Here is a 15,686-nt window from a genome sequence, read left to right on the forward strand (position 1 = left end):
GAGGGAGGGAGGGGGAGAGAGAGAGGAGGGGGGAGAGGGAGGGAGGGGGAGAGAGAGAGAGGAGGGGGGAGGGGGAGAGAGAGGAGGGGGGAGAGGGATGGAGGGGGAGAGAGAGGTGGGGGAAAGGGAGGGAGGGGGAGAGAGAGGAGGGGGAGAGGGAGGGAGGGGGAGAGAGAGGAGGGGGGAGAGGGAGGGAGGGAGAGAGAGAGAGAGAGAGAGAGAGAGAGAGAGAGAGGGGCTAATCTAAGAAAACATTTTGTCATCTTTTTTTCAATGGGATATTATCAAATGGTTCACTTCTACTTGTCTCAGGCGATGACAAGGTCACATGGTAATCTTTGGAGCCCAGTCCTCCACTCGATTGACTTCTTGGAATTTGGATCAACCAAAGGAAACGAAGTAACACACAAAGCGAGAGAACAGGAAGAAGTGTCTGTGTGGTGATGTTTACTTGGTGCCACCTGGAGCTGCGTCATAAACTTCCAGTGATTCAGCTAGAGACGCTGCCCTGCCAAGGCAAGGCCTTTAATGTGCTTGGAATATAAGCTGTGTTTAATTTTAAATGAAACTGATTAGAAGTGTATATGTTTTATTTACCAACAGGGCCAAATTGCTTACTCCAGTGGGCTGTTGCTGTACGGGTTTTGCAGGTGCCAAAGTCTATATAAAAACAGCTTCGATTCTAAAGAGAAAATAGGAATTTTCCTACTGGCAGCTCTCATCTTGGTTAATTAGATGGTATTAGGAAGGAAAAGGTTGGCCATGTTATCTAGAAGAAAGTGTTATTAGAGACAGTGTTGTATCCTGAAAATGCTTAATGTCTCACGTTCTGGTCTCTAATTGCCATCTGGAGCAGATACTTGGGAAAATTTTTTAAGCAAACTAATAGAAATATTCTAAAGATGCTTCAGTCAATTCATCAATAAAGGTGGAAGCAGCCTGATTTTTAAGAAGCGTTTGAGTGTCATTTGTGAATCACACTTTGAAAGACAAGTACAGAGGACGGCGTCACAGGATGCCTCTCTGTCACCAGAACTGTCATAAGGTTGATTAACATTTGGGAGTTGATTAACTTCTCAGAGACTCATATCATCAGTGTAAGATAGGGGTAAGAGCTTTTTGACATTAATTTTTAAAACAGTAGCTGAAGGGTCTATTAAGAGAAATAAAAACTAGCCATCTCCACTAGATACCTGTCAGAATGCACGAATTTCAGAACACAGGTACCAGGGACACAGGAGATGGAGAAGTAGGGGCCTGCCATCAGTGCTACAGGGGATGACTGGCTACAGCCATGGTGAGAGATTATCTAGAAGCTACAGAACTGAAGGCACTCGCATATGAGCTGGCAATCGCGTTCTGCAGTACCTACCCAAAGGCAGCAGTGTTCTCAACCTGTGGATTAGGATCCCTTTGGTAAACCTCTATCTCCCAAAATATTTACAATTTGCAAAAGTAGCAAAATTACAGTTAGGAAGTGTCAATGAAATAATTTTATTTCTGGAGGTCACCAAACATGAGCAACTGTTAAAGGGATGCAGCCTGAGGAAGGTCGAGTCATTGCTTAAGGTAAAGACCAAACCTATACACGCGCACACGCATGCGCACACACATACACACGGGCTTTGTTCATAATTGCCAATACTTGCAAGCAACCAAGATGGCCTTTAGAAGGCGAATGAAAGTACGTACAGATATGCCGAAAAGAAAGCAGGTGCCATGTCACGGAAGGACATGGAAGGTCTTTAACGCAGTGTCAAGAAGACGCCGAGAAAAGGATGATTCCTACTGTGTGGCACCCTGAAAAGGGCAAAAGCAAACATACGCATATACGGAGAAAGCAGAATGATTGGCAGTTGCTAGGAGACGGGAGGAGGGCGATGAATAGGCAGTGCACATTTTTAAGACCGAAAAGCTATTACTGATGCTATGATGAGTGGATACACATCAAAACCCAAAGGATGCCCACTGCCAAGAGTAAACCTAATGTAAAATGTGGACAATGGCACCCCCATTTACATGCTCTAGGTGGGGGGTGAAGGAACAAGACGCTTTGCACATGTGGGGGTTGAGGTTCTCTGGCATACCGCTATGCTCTCCCCTTAGCTCTGTCCTATAGAAAAGCAAGTCTTAAAAATAACCAGCTATTGGCTCCCAGTTTGACACTTTTCAGGTCGACCTTTTGGACTTGAAAAGGGGAGTGTTCTAATTGATCACTATTCAGTTTCAGTTTTAAAGTCTCACCTAAAGAAACTTGCATAATGGCAACTTTGTTTCGCAAAGCACTTCCTGTTTTCTACTAATAAGATTAAGATGAGAGAGGTTGAAATGCTTAAGCCACACACTCAGAAACAACGCATGGCAGCGAGCACAACTGCTATTACAACCATCTTTCCAGAAGCTTCCAGACACCTGCTCGAAAATCAGGGAAAGGTACCACCAGTCTCTCAAAAGCCCCTTCAGCTCCTGCCTTGGCGCCCTGGGATTCGAGTCCTGGGATTCAACACTGAAGAGTCATTTTAGACCCAGGACATCCATATAGTGAGGTTCAGGGAGCAGTCTTCTGTTTTTCCTTTAGGGATGGAGTCTTCTAAGTAGGACAGGATGGAGAACTCGAGATGGAATTGTCTTCAAGCATAGTTCTTTTCTCATTTTGCTAACAGAGTTGTTCACCCCTTTCTGTCTAAGAGAAATCATGTCATGCAGAAGCCTAGCACATACTTAAAAAACAGGAACAGGGCTGGGGATTTAGCTCAGTGGTAGAGTGCTTACCTAGGAAGCGCAAGGCCCTGGGTTCGGTCCCCAGCTCCGGAAAAAAAAAAAAAGAACAAAAAAAAAAAAAAAAAAAAAAACAGGAACAACTTGAAGCATAAGCTCATAATTTGGATCATAAACCTGTAGTCATGCCTAATTTTTTTTTATTTCAGTCCTCTTGTAAACAGAAAGGAATTTTAGAATATTCCACTGGTAAGAAAGCAGTCTTATAATGCCGGAACACTGTTTTTATTTTTCTACATTAAAAGAAAATTACTTAACTTGTGTATTGGTGGGAGGGCCATGGACAGTGTTGGCGAATCCGTTCTCTCCTTAAACTATGTGGGTCCAGGTACTGAACTTAGGTTGTCAGACTTGGCAACAAGTACCGCTACCCATCTCACCAGCTTCGAAACATCCTTAAAAGTCAGAGATCATGTAGGAGAAAAGACTTCATACATAAAACCCAATAAATATAAATAAGTATAGTTCCACAGTATTTAGGTACCATTGAATCCTATGTTTTAAAGACCATCTATGTTTTAAGTCTTACATTCAAAAAGGAAAATACAAGATGCATAGTCTGTCCAAACACCCCTGAAAGAAACATATCCCACTTAATTATTTTATAGATGGTGTGGAACTATTACCCAGTGCATACGAAATGGTCATGTATGAGCAAAGGATACATACTTCCTTACCTTTCTACAATTTAAGGTCCTAATTTTTCCATCCAAAAGAAAAATGAACAAGCAAGCCCCCATGTGTTGTTGATCTCTGAAGTGCCTATAATTAAGCAGCTTCAGGCTTCCTGCTAGAGCGCCAGAGACCCAGCACCTGCTTCTGCTATTGTACCCACTGGGCACCTTCCCTTGATCAGTCACTGTCCCACCACAGCTCCCACCTCATGATGCATTATTTCTCGGCCCATGGAAGCCTCTGGTAGACAGCAGGGTCCTCATGAGAATGTGGGATATCATCCATGGGGGGGGGGGGACAACAACACCCTTTAAGCCTCCAACAATCCAGCTTTTCTTGCCATAGTCATGAGCTTCCCAGCTTAGCCACAACAGCTCCTGCTGTCACACACAGCCCCCCTCCCGAATCCCCTCGTCTCTCCGTCCTCCCCTTCGTCCTCCATCTCCCCTTACCCACTTCTACCCAGCTAACTAAGATTCTCAGACTTCAGGGTTGGTATTTGTTGTTTCCTAAATACTCCCACTTCTTGTTTCTTTTGAAAAATTTCCTTCCACTTCACTCTGACTGCTTCTGTCATGCCAACCTACATGTCATGTTAAGCTACATGTAAGTGGCATGTTCTCTGTGAGGAATATTTTCAGTCTACTTCAATTGTTGCTTATATACAATCTTTCTTCCTTGTTTTCTATTAGCAGCTGAGACATCTTCTGCAGAGACTATCTCATGTTTGGTGTGTGTGTGTGTGTGTGTGTGTGTGTGTGTGTGTGTGTGTGTGTGGCACAAGCATGTGCAGGCCCCTGTGTGCGCACATATGTGTGGATGTCAAAGAACATCCTCAGTTGTTATCCTCCTCAGTTGATTTTCTTGGTTTGGTTTGGCTTGGTTTTCTTTTGTTTTTTCCAAGACAGGGTTTCTCTGTGTGCCCTTGGCTGCCCTGGAGACCAGGCTAGCCCCACACTCATAGAGATCCCCCTGCCTCTGCCTCCTGAGGGCTGGGATTAAAGGCATGTGCCACCACTGCTGGCTTCGTATTGTTTTTTTAGACAAGAGTTTTTCACTGAATCTGGAACTAGCCGATTAGGATAGGCTGTCTGCCCGGTGAGCCTGTCTGCCTGTCTCTGCCTCCCAGATCTGGGGAACCGCCATGAGTGACTTTTTACTGTGCTCCGAGGATCTCAAGTCCAGCAGTAAGGACTTTCCAACCAAGGTATCTATCCACCCAGTCTCATACGCTTATGTTTATCCAACTCCAATTCTTATTGCCCTAGTCATGATGATGACGACGACAAAGCTGCCATTGCTTTCCAGTGAAAGGCACTGGCTCAGGCTCATCAGTGCTTCCTGCCTCTACGGCAGTGGATCTCAAACTTCCCAATGCTGCAACCCCTTAAGACCGTTCCTCACGTTGTGGCGACCCAACCACAAAATTATTTCCTTGCTACTTTATAGTCGTAAATTTGCTACTGTCATGAATCATAATTTATTTTGTTTTTTTATCTATGGATATATTTTATATATAAACACTATTGGAACATATATTTGTGAAATGAGGCTGAAGATGCCTATGAAATGTTTGTTTCACCAGTTGCTAAGTAATCGCTCACTTGAACGGTGATGTTCACATTGTGCCAAAAACAGACAGATACATTGCTAGCCAGAGAAGACTGCTAGCCACTGTTAGCTGTCAAGGTATCAGAACCAAACACTGGGGATACGTTTTATATCGGCATACTTTTGCATACTCATAACTACCTCAAGGGTAGATAGTCTCTTCTTTTCAAAGATAGGGACACTGAGTGTCTTGTCATTACATAAAATGTCCAAGCCACATACATAGCAATAAATAGCAAGGCATTGCCAGCAAACTGATGATTTAAACATTTGGAAAAAAAATTCCTCTGTGTGTGTGTGTGTGTGTGTGTGTGTGTGTGTGTGTGTGTGTAAGTGTTAATAAGCTATTAGAGAATACTTGGAAATTTAGTGGAAAGAAAGGAAAACCCTACCTACTCCCAGTAGTTGAAGTCAGATCATTAACTGAGACGTTCGTTTCAGTCCCTTTCTTGTGAATGTCTAAAATCATGAACCAATGGCATTCAAAGATGAATGTCAACAATTTTTAAAATGGAATATGGTTGGTTTAACTTATTTTTATTACTTTTAAATTCTGTGCATGCATATATATTTCTACTGGAGTATCTGCAGGTGCCCATGGGGGGGCCTGAGGCAGTAGTAAGTCAGCCAACATGTATGCTGGGAACTTAAGTCCTCTGCAAGAGCAGTACATGCTCTTGTCTGCTGAGCTGTCTCTCCTCCCCAACATCTGGTTTTAAAGTGAAAACATACACATTATTAAAAGTTTGGGTAATACATAAATATATAAAGGAAATTAAAGTCATCTGAAATCTCATTAGTCAAAAATAAAGTTAATATAGTCTTATTTCCCTTTAGTCTTTTTCTGACAATTTTAAACTTATAGTATACAAGACTTTTAAGTATGGTGAACCAAAGGTTGGGGTGGATGATAAAGAAGAACTTGGTGACAGTATTTGCCACTCAAATGATCTGTAGTTTTTAAGAGGCAGACAGTAACCGTTCATTATCTCTGTCTACTCAGAAGGCTTTCAACCAGTAAGTCCTAACATTATACCTTCTCGTATGTGGATTGCCAGGTTCATTGGTTTGTTTCGCACCACTGGGGATCTAAGTCACTTTTAACTATGTTCCTCAGGGGAAGAAATGATATCAGCGAAGTCTGATGATAAGATTTCATATATCACAAGAAAATATATAATATGTGTTAAGCATTTTGCATTTTTATAAAAAGAGGGCTAGCAGGAATATAAGGCATAATTGATAATAGTTCAGGAGGCTCTGACTGGTATTACAGACTTGTTTTTAGATTATTAAACTTCAAAGGAATTTATTATCAAAATTAAAAGTGAGGCTTCGGTTCTATATAAAGTCATAATCCCGCTCAACGGTTGTCAAGGAGTGTCTGTCAATGGAGTCTGCACACAACACTGAAGGCAGGAGGAAGCAAGGGCGGGCTCCAGCTGGGATGTTAAATATATTCAGACAGTTTCCTCTTGAGTTAAACGGTCATGACACACTGGATGAAGTCATCATATGAGAAATTCACAACTTTTTGTTGACCAGAATCCCGTCTTCGAAAGCTGTGAGAGCCCTCAGTTGGACGCAGTAGGCAATGTAGTCACCAAAGGCGGTCTTCCCACTGCTGTTGCAAGCTTTGCAACTGAAATCACCGTTTGGGGCCTCAACCTGAATCCCATAGTGGTTAGGGCCTTCTGCAGTTCCTGGTGATCCACTGTTCCACTCCTATCACTATTGAAATTGATGAAGTGTTGTCTCCAGCCATTCAGCACAGCCCAGAGCTCTTTGAATTCATTGAACCCCATCGTGCCAGACATATGTTTATCCAACATTGAAACCATAAGACAAGTCTCCAGGTTAAAAGGTTTGCATCCTCCCTCAATGCCAGACTGTGTCAGACATCTCTGCAACTGGTCAGCATCAATTTGTCCATCCTGTCCAGCCACAGCAGCGAAGTAACAACATAGTGGATCCTGAGTTTGTCCAAGGAATGCAGCCCCCCCCCCCAGGAGCCTCTCCATACCCGCCTGGGTAGTACCCTGTGCCAGCACCAGGGTGCCCGGGATACACCAAAATGCAGACTGCCATGAATTCTAATTTCAACATCTGTGTTTTCCGATGGTCTTTGGAGACCCCTGTGAAAGGGCTGGTCCACCCCTAAAGGGATCATGACCCACTGTTTGAGAACCTCTTGCTCTAAGTGGTTCTATAGAAGTAATGTGATCTACTTTACAAAGGAGAGAGGGAGAGCTGAGATTTCTCAAAGCACTTGTCCAGGATCATATGGTTAACAAACGGTAGTGTCGAGATTCAGTAAGCCCTCAGGCCAACCACAAAACCCACTTTTTTATCTTCTTCCTGATTCCTAGAGACTCAAGTTTTTAAGGATGGGAACAATTTCCAGTTAACCAACCACCTATACTTTAATATGTAATAAAGTAGAGACTTTCATATGTACCACTTCATTTATCGGCGACCTAAACGGTGGAAGCCATGTTTTTCAGGTGAGAACTAAGGTTCAGGCTAAACATATTCTCATAATAAGTGAGTGTACTGTAGTGTAGGTGACAGGTGGAACTTGAAAAGCAGAGTATATGACCAGGTGCCACAGTCAGTAAGGGAATTCTTAACCACCCCGCAGGAAAGTGGGCGCATAGAAAATGATGCTCCGACTTAAGAGCATAAAGGAGAATGTAATTTGAAATAATAAAATGCCCTTTGCACCCCATTAAAATGTCAAAAATTAAATGCCCGCTGATCCTAAATACTATCACATTAAGAAGTTTCTTATGGGGCATTGGAACTGACGTCAGCACAGCCATCTTGGAAAGACATTTTGTAACGCTTGTGCGTCCAAGGAGTTTTCACTTCTGAGCATATACCTGTGATGGTTGGAACTAGACGTCTTCCATCATCTTGGGCATTTGAATTCTTAGTTTCCAGTTGATGGCACTGTTGGGGAGGGTTAGGAGGTGTGACCTTGATGGAAGATGTATGACTCTGGAATAGTTTCCAACATTTGGAGTTGACTCCTTCTGTTCCCTGCTGGCAGTTCAAGGTGTGAACTGTTCTTGCCACTAAGACTTCCTGTGCCACACTTCCCAGTCTTGATGCTGATGGACTTTTATTCCCCTGGAATTGTGGGGCAAGTGGACCATACCACCAGACTGAAGACGTGGTAAAGTTGCGTGAGCTCAGACCCTGGGAATCTCAGAGATCAGCAGGAGTCGAACCCTACCCTACCCATTTCTGTACCTGTTCTGGAACACATAATCATGACACCCAACTGAGAAGACCACGGGCAGTCATTCAAGTAGGGAAAACACCTGGTGTCCTTCCCCATGCAAATGGAGCATCACTAACATCTCACATTGAGCCAAAAGGAAACACCATGATGTCAGGCCATTCCTCAGCATTTATACAGTCCCTGTCCACACGGGATAACTCGTACAAGCTATTTCTTGGAGGAAGATTGTATGAGAGTGACTGTTTTTACTGAGCTGTAACACTGGGGGAAGAATTCTGTCTCCTGAGGCATTCATTGCTGGACCTTGGACCCACCTGGCTTGCTAGTCTCACAGCACTGCCACCACCACTACCCCTCCCCCAACCACTGGCACCGTGGCTGTCTTGGTAGCTGCCAAGGGACCTAAGACCTCAGCTACCCATCCTGCACAAGCCCAAACCTCTTCTTTTCTCTTCTGAGAGTCGTAACACTTCTGGCATTCCCAGCTGGACCAGAGCCTTGTGGAACCTATTCGCCATGGTTCCTCTTTGCCCCCTGTAAGGGCAAATCATGCCATGGAATCCTAAGTCCAAATAACCCCCTTCCTTCTCTCAGTTCTCTCAGCCATGATGTTTCATCACAACAACAGAAAAGTAACCAATGCGACACTCAAGAAAACCTGACCTCCAAGATGGATACAGATGTGTCATTTCCATGCAAGTTTTAGAAAACAAAGGCTGGTGTTGTAATACAATTGAATATTTTACTGAGTTAAAAAAAATTTCAAAAGTCCGGTAATGCTAGTACTCTGAAGGCTGAGGCAGGAGGATCAATTATTTGAGGTAGGCCTGGGATAACTAGCAAGTGTCTGGCAGCCTGAACAACAGAGTAAGACTCTGATCCAAAAATGAAAAAGAGTAACCTATGCACATTAAGAAATTAAGTCTTAGCTGAGCCTGGAAGGTTAAGACAGAAGGGTTGCAAGTTCAAGACCAACCTAAACATAATAACAAAATGTCTAGAGGTGTAGCTCTGTGGGAGAAAACTTGCCAAGAGTGAGTCCTGGTACAGTTCCCAGAGCACTGAAGAGATCTCGATAACATAATGTAAGCACACAGCTGCCATCTTCCTTTAAGGACCAGAAAGGACGCTCAGCAGAGGAGATGCCTACCATCACCTTCATCTGGGGTTTGTTTCTTCCAGAATTGAGAGAAATAAATGCTCATTTTTTTTTCAAAAAAATAAAGTTATAGAAGTGCCCTGTTTGTGTCAAATATTTAAAACACATCAACTCTTCTTCGGGGATAGTATACTTTGAAGCATATGTAGGAAATGAGAGTCTAGAAACATATCAGAAGAGAAACCTCCAGATCACATAAATATAACAAGCTTCTCTAAAATCTCTTTATCCATTTCTTTCCACGGTCTGGGCCATTGGATGTTTTAGGCTTTGTCAGCTTAATGGATGTGAAATAACGTCTTATTATTTTGGGTTTCTTTTTTCCAAGGCTGACTATCGATTCTCGTGGCTTCCTGTAGGGCAGGAGAGAGGGGAATTAGATGGGGCTAACACATATTCTCTCAGCTTCTGAAGGGTAGCGAGCTGGCTGCTCTGACCAGGCTCACTCACGTAGGCTAAAACCGTTGTGTTCTTACTTGAATGTTCCGTTGGGAAGGAAGCACTTCCAACCATCCTCAGGGTGTTGGTGGGATGCAATTCCTCAGAGCTGTAGAATTCTGGCATCTTGTTTTGCCAGCTTGCTGTGAAGGAAGGCAATCTGTCTTGGTCCACACTGGTCCCCAGACCTGGCTTAATAAGGCTCCCTTATTACCTTAGTCACCATCAGCATAAATTTACCAACATTCTGCTTGGTAAATTTAAACTCCACTGACCAGAGACTTTAATTATACGTAGAAAACGTCTTAACCTTTGCTATACAATGTAAACTAATCGAAAGACTGGTGCCCCATCATTGTCCTAGCTGCCCTCTATTGATCAGAAACATTTCAAAGTGTATGTGTCTCAGGGACAGGGCCCCATCCAAGGGTATGTAGGACTGTAAGTTGCATCCAATTCAGAGTTAGAGCCTTGACTTTGCATAAAGTTGTCTTCTTTCTTTCTTCCTTTCAAAACAGCATAGAGTCCAGGGACTGGGAAAAATGTCTCACTGGTTAAGAACATGAGTTCGATTCTGAAAAGCACCCAAGTCTGGCAGCTCACGACGACCTGTAGCCCCAGCTCCAGAAGACCTGATGCCTCTGGCTTCCACAGACAATGCACTCACATGCACACAAGCCTCCCACACACATAATTAAAAATAAAAATTAAGGGGTTGGGGATTTAGCTCAGTGGTAGAGTGCTTGCCTAGCAAGCGCAAGGCCCTGGGTTCGGTCCCCAGCTCCGAAAAAAAGAAAAAAGAAAAAAGAAATAAAAATTAAAATTAAAGGACCGGAATCTAAACTTGAACATTTGCTTCATTCGGTGCTATATAAACAGGTATATGTCCTATTATCCTAGATTTTTCTTTAGATTTGAAATAGTTCTGACTATAAGCAAGATTTTTCTTGAAGTGAGACCACTGCAAAAGGATGGTTTAGAAGAGCCACAGAAACAGAAAGGAAAGCACATGGCAGGAAGAGGCCAGTCTTGCAAACACTTTGGTTTTGGCACACCTGATTCTGAGAACCCCAGAGCTTCTCTTGATTATGATTACTTAGCTCTGTAAAGTCCAGCGAGTCTGTGAATCTGCTGTCTACCCTTCATGCCAATTAGCCAAATGCATGTGTGCTACATTTAAATCTGATGAAGCCAGAGACAAGCTCCCCAGGCTCCTAACTGTTGATGTTAGTAGCTGAACAGCATCTGGTCTCTTCCCGCAGGTACCATCTAAAAGCTACTGCAAATCTGAGACAGTCAGAACCCTGGATCACTAAACACATTTTTTTTTCCTGTTGGCTTTTTGCCTGTATTCCCGGGGGGAAAAAAAAAGAAAAGAAAAATGAAAATTAACTCTACCCTCAGTAATTTGTTGACTAGAGGACAAGAAATTGATGGGATCAGGCTAACAGTTCGTCAAAAGCAGCTTAATTCTAGCTGTCCAAACTCTTTTAAAAAATGCCCTATTTTACTGGGAACTAGCAAAGCATGGCGAGTTTTAACAAGAGCTGAACAGACTGGAGGTTCAAGTTATGTAAACACATTTGGTGCCAAGAGAAAACACTGTAGAAGGATTTCAACAACCCTAAACGGAGGGTCTGAGGAAGTGTCTCAGTAAAGCCTCGGCGAGCACTCCCTTTCTCAAAGGGTAAATAAGGGTGAAGATCTCAGCAACTGATTTAATGTTTCCAAACTCTTTCTTTTTGATCCACTACTCAACTTAAAAGGATTTGTTATCTTTTAAATGTAGTATTATTTTTTAAAAAAATTACTTCTTTCAATAAAATGCAACCAAAACTGAACATTTAAAAGTCTCTCTAAGAAATTTGGACATCAGCCTTCTCCCGTCCCTGTGGTGAATAGGGATCTCTAACAGGGAGTGGGCCAGAGAGGACTCTCCGCGCTGGCTTCTGTGATGGCTTTTATAAGATTTATTCTTAGTTAAACTAAGAATGATCTAGATTAGAGGAAGAAGTGGTTGGGTGCTTGTGGTGACCCCCATGGCCAAGAGTGTGGACTGCTCTTTTTGGGGATCAAGTTACTGTCTGCAACTTTAGCTCCAGGAAGATTCAAGGACTTCATTTGCCCTTTACTGACACTTGCCCTCACCTGAACATATACACACAAATATCCATAATCCCAGAAGCCAGGGAAGCGAGAGGCTCCCAGGACCCAACAGGGATGATGTTAGTCAAAATGCCCAACACAGGGGAGGTAGAACCTGTACAGACCTCCTCCAGTGGATAGGCACGGCCCCCAGTTGAGGGATGGGGCCACCCAGCCATCTTAAAAATTTTAACCCAGAATTGTTCCTGTCTAAAGAAAAGACAAGAACAAAAAATGGAGCAGAGACTGAAGGAAAGACCATCCAGATACTGCCTCCCCTGGGGATCTAACCCATATACATACAGCCACCAAACCCTGGCATTATTGCTGAAACCAAGAAGCACTTGCTGGCAGAAGCCTGGTATGGCTGTCCCCTGAGAGGATCTGCCAGCACCTGACTAATACAGATGCAGATACTCTCAACCAACCATCGGACTGAGCCCAGGGATCCCAATGGAAGAGCTGGGGAAGGACTGAAGGAGCTGAAGGGGTTTGCAACCCCATAGGAAGAGCAACGATATCAACCAACCAGACCCCCCCAGAGCTCCCAGGGACTAAACCACCAACCAAAGAATACACATGGAGGGATCCATGGCTCCGACTACATATGTAGCAGAGAATGGCCTTATTGGGCATCAATGGGAGGGGAGGCCCTTGGTCCTGTGGAGGCTTGATGCCACAGCATAGGGGGATGCTAGAGTGATGAGGTAGGAGTGGGTGGGTGGAGGAGCACCCTCATAGAGGCAAAGTGGAAGAGGGATGGGATGGGGGATTTGTGGAGGGGAAACCAGGAAGGTGGATATCATTTGAACTGGAAATGAATAAAATGATTAATAAAAAAAAAGAAAGAAATAGAGGCAACAAGGCATCATGATGACAAATACAGGACCTTACTAAATGGATGTCAGGCTGCCTGGTTAAGGTCAGAACTGTATGCTAGTATATCTGCCTGCCCAAATTCTCTTCCTTGTATGTCAGACAAGCTTTCTTCCCTCAGGCCAGCATGGCATAGTTTCCCTCTTAGTCTGTCACTCAGTATTCTGTGAAGTAGCAGTGTAAAAATCACAGATCTTTCAGGAGACAGATACTGGGGGATGGTGGTTTTAAGACCATCCTGGATTATAGATTGAGCAAGAGGTAGAGTGGGAAGGGAGGACCAGGGGGAAGAAAAGGGGGAAGAAGGAGGAGGAGGAGGAAGAAGAAGAGGAGGAGGAGGAGAAGGGAGGTGAACAAAGAAAGTCAGGAAGGAAGGAGTAGGTAGGCTACATATCTTCTTTCTCTTCTCTTTCCTCTCTTCTTTTATTTGGTTCTTTCATGAAGCCCAGGCTGTCCTTGGCACTGTTCATTATGTAGCTAATACGGATCTGAACTCCTGGTCCTCTCATCTCTACATCCTGAGTGCTTACTTAACATTTGTGTATCACCACGCCTGGCCATCACATTCAGTTTGTAAGGACCAGAAATCCAAGGACAGATGTCTGAGTGATTCAGAATTTTGAAAGGCTTTCTTCAAAGTAGATGAAAGAAGGGAACTGAATGAAAGAGGGGTGGGGCTGGGGGGATCAGATAAAGGGAGAGCAAGTGAGAGAAAAGAAAAATCGGAGTGGGGGGTAATTTCTAGGATGTGCCAGATATCTGGGATGAGGGTAGGACCCAGGGGGTTTCTGGGGGTCACGTTAGCTGAGATTCCTAGCATGGGGGATATGGGCCCCATAGCCACTTACCATAGCCAGGCGGGACTCCCAATGGAGGATAAGGACAGCAACCCACCTACAAAACTTTTGACCCAACAAACAAGATGTGCAGGGACAGGGATAGGGCAAAGACTGAGGGAATGGCCAACCAATGGCTGCCCCAAATTGAGACCCATCCCATGGGTAAGAACCAATCCCTGACACTATTAATGATACTCTCTTAAGCTTGCAGATAGGAACCTACATAATTGTCCTTTGAGAAGCTCCATCCAGCAGACAATGGAAAGATACGCAGAGACCCACAGCCAAACATTAGATGGAGCTTGGGGAGTCTTCTGGAAGAATTGTGAGAAAGCTTGAGGGACTTCACAGGAAGACCAGCAGAGTCAACTAACCTGGACCCTTGGGGGGTCCTGCATCACCAACCAAAGAGTGAGCACGAGAGGACCTAGGCCCTGTGCACATATGTAGCAGATGAGAAGCTTAGTCCCCAATAACAGGAACAAGGGCTCTCTCTTAATCTTTAGCTGGTTCCAATAAATAGATTGCCTTGTCTCATCTCAGTGAGAGAGGATGTGCCTACTTCTGCTGTGACCTGATGTACTGGGGGCAAGAGAGTGGGGGTGGGGAGTGATGCCTAGAGGGGGGCTCTCCCTTTTCAAAGGAGAAGGGGAGGGAGGAATGGGGTGAGGTCTGCACGAGGGGGTACTGGGAGGAGAGGCACAGCTGATATCGGGATATAAAATGAATTTTTAAAAAGATTTAATGGTGTTGGCATCAATGCAAATGTTATAGGAGTAACCAATGTCACAGAAACCATACCTCATACTGCTAAAGTGGCCAAGAACCTGAGACTAGAGGTCAGGAGCCTAGGGACAACCTACTCCTATTCTGCTAAAGAAGCACAGCGACAAAATGGCTCCTAATGACATCTCACTATGCTACAGATTGTCAGCAGAGAAGCTTCTCTTTGTAGTGGACGGGAATTAACAAAGAGCTGCACAACTGGACTATGTACGGCAAGAGAGAGGGCTGGAGCACTCAGCCCTAAGTGGGATGCACACAGCAAGTGAGAGGCCAGGAGCACTCAGCCCTAAGTGGGATGCACACAGCAAGTGAGAGGGCTGGAGCACTCAGCCCTAAGTGGGATGCATACAGTAAGAGAGAGGCCAGGAGCACTCAGCCCTAAGTAGGATGCATACAGCAAGAGAGAGGCCAGGAGCACTCAGCCCTAAGTGGGATGCATACAGTAAGAGAGAGGCCAGGAGCACTCAGCCCTAAGTGGGATGCATACAGCAGGAGAGAGGCCTGGAGCGCTCAGCCCTAAATGGGATGCTGTCATCAAACCCCTCCCCTCAAGGTTTAGGGGCCTATGTGAAAGAGGAGGGGAAAAGACCGTAAGACCCAAAGGGTATAAATGACACCAAGGAAACAGTGTCCTCCCGACACCACAGGTCTGGTGCACATATGAACACACACTGGGGCAGCACACAAAAGGCCAGCTGAGTTCAAACCAGACAGTGTCTCAGCGCTGAAAGTGAACATAGGTTAGCAAGAAGTTATCTACAATTGGTGCCCACTGGCAAAGAGGGGGATAGGTTTTCTTCTAGGGAGTGTCACTGGGTGTGGCACCCACACCCCAGAGTAGTCCTTCTGCCCAGGAGCAGTTGGCTAACACAGACCGATTTTTTTTATGGACTTTTGTTTCTTTTGTTTTGGGGGGGCATTTTTTTGTCTTTTTTTGTTTGATTGGTTTTCTTTTTTTTTTCTCCATCTTTATTAACTTGGATATTTCTTATTTACATTTCTCTCTCTCTCTCTCTCTCTCTCTCTCTCTCTGTGTGTGTGTGTGTGTGTGTGTGTGTGTGTGTGTGTGTGTGTGTGTGTGTAAGAGAGAAAAAATAAAGTTGGGTAGGTAAGAAGGAGGAAAGAGTCTAGG

General features: G+C 44.3%; 1 pseudogene; it reads right to left on the reverse strand.

The window, feature by feature from the left end:
• Positions 1–6,544: 6,544 nt before the first annotated feature.
• Sri-ps1 (sorcin, pseudogene 1) lies at positions 6,545–7,152 on the reverse strand (annotated as a pseudogene).
• Between the last annotated feature and the right edge of the window lie 8,534 nt (positions 7,153–15,686).

The sequence above is a fragment of the Rattus norvegicus genome, chromosome 16 (assembly GCF_036323735.1).
Source record: "Rattus norvegicus strain BN/NHsdMcwi chromosome 16, GRCr8, whole genome shotgun sequence".
Classification (NCBI taxonomy): Eukaryota; Metazoa; Chordata; class Mammalia; order Rodentia; family Muridae; genus Rattus; species Rattus norvegicus.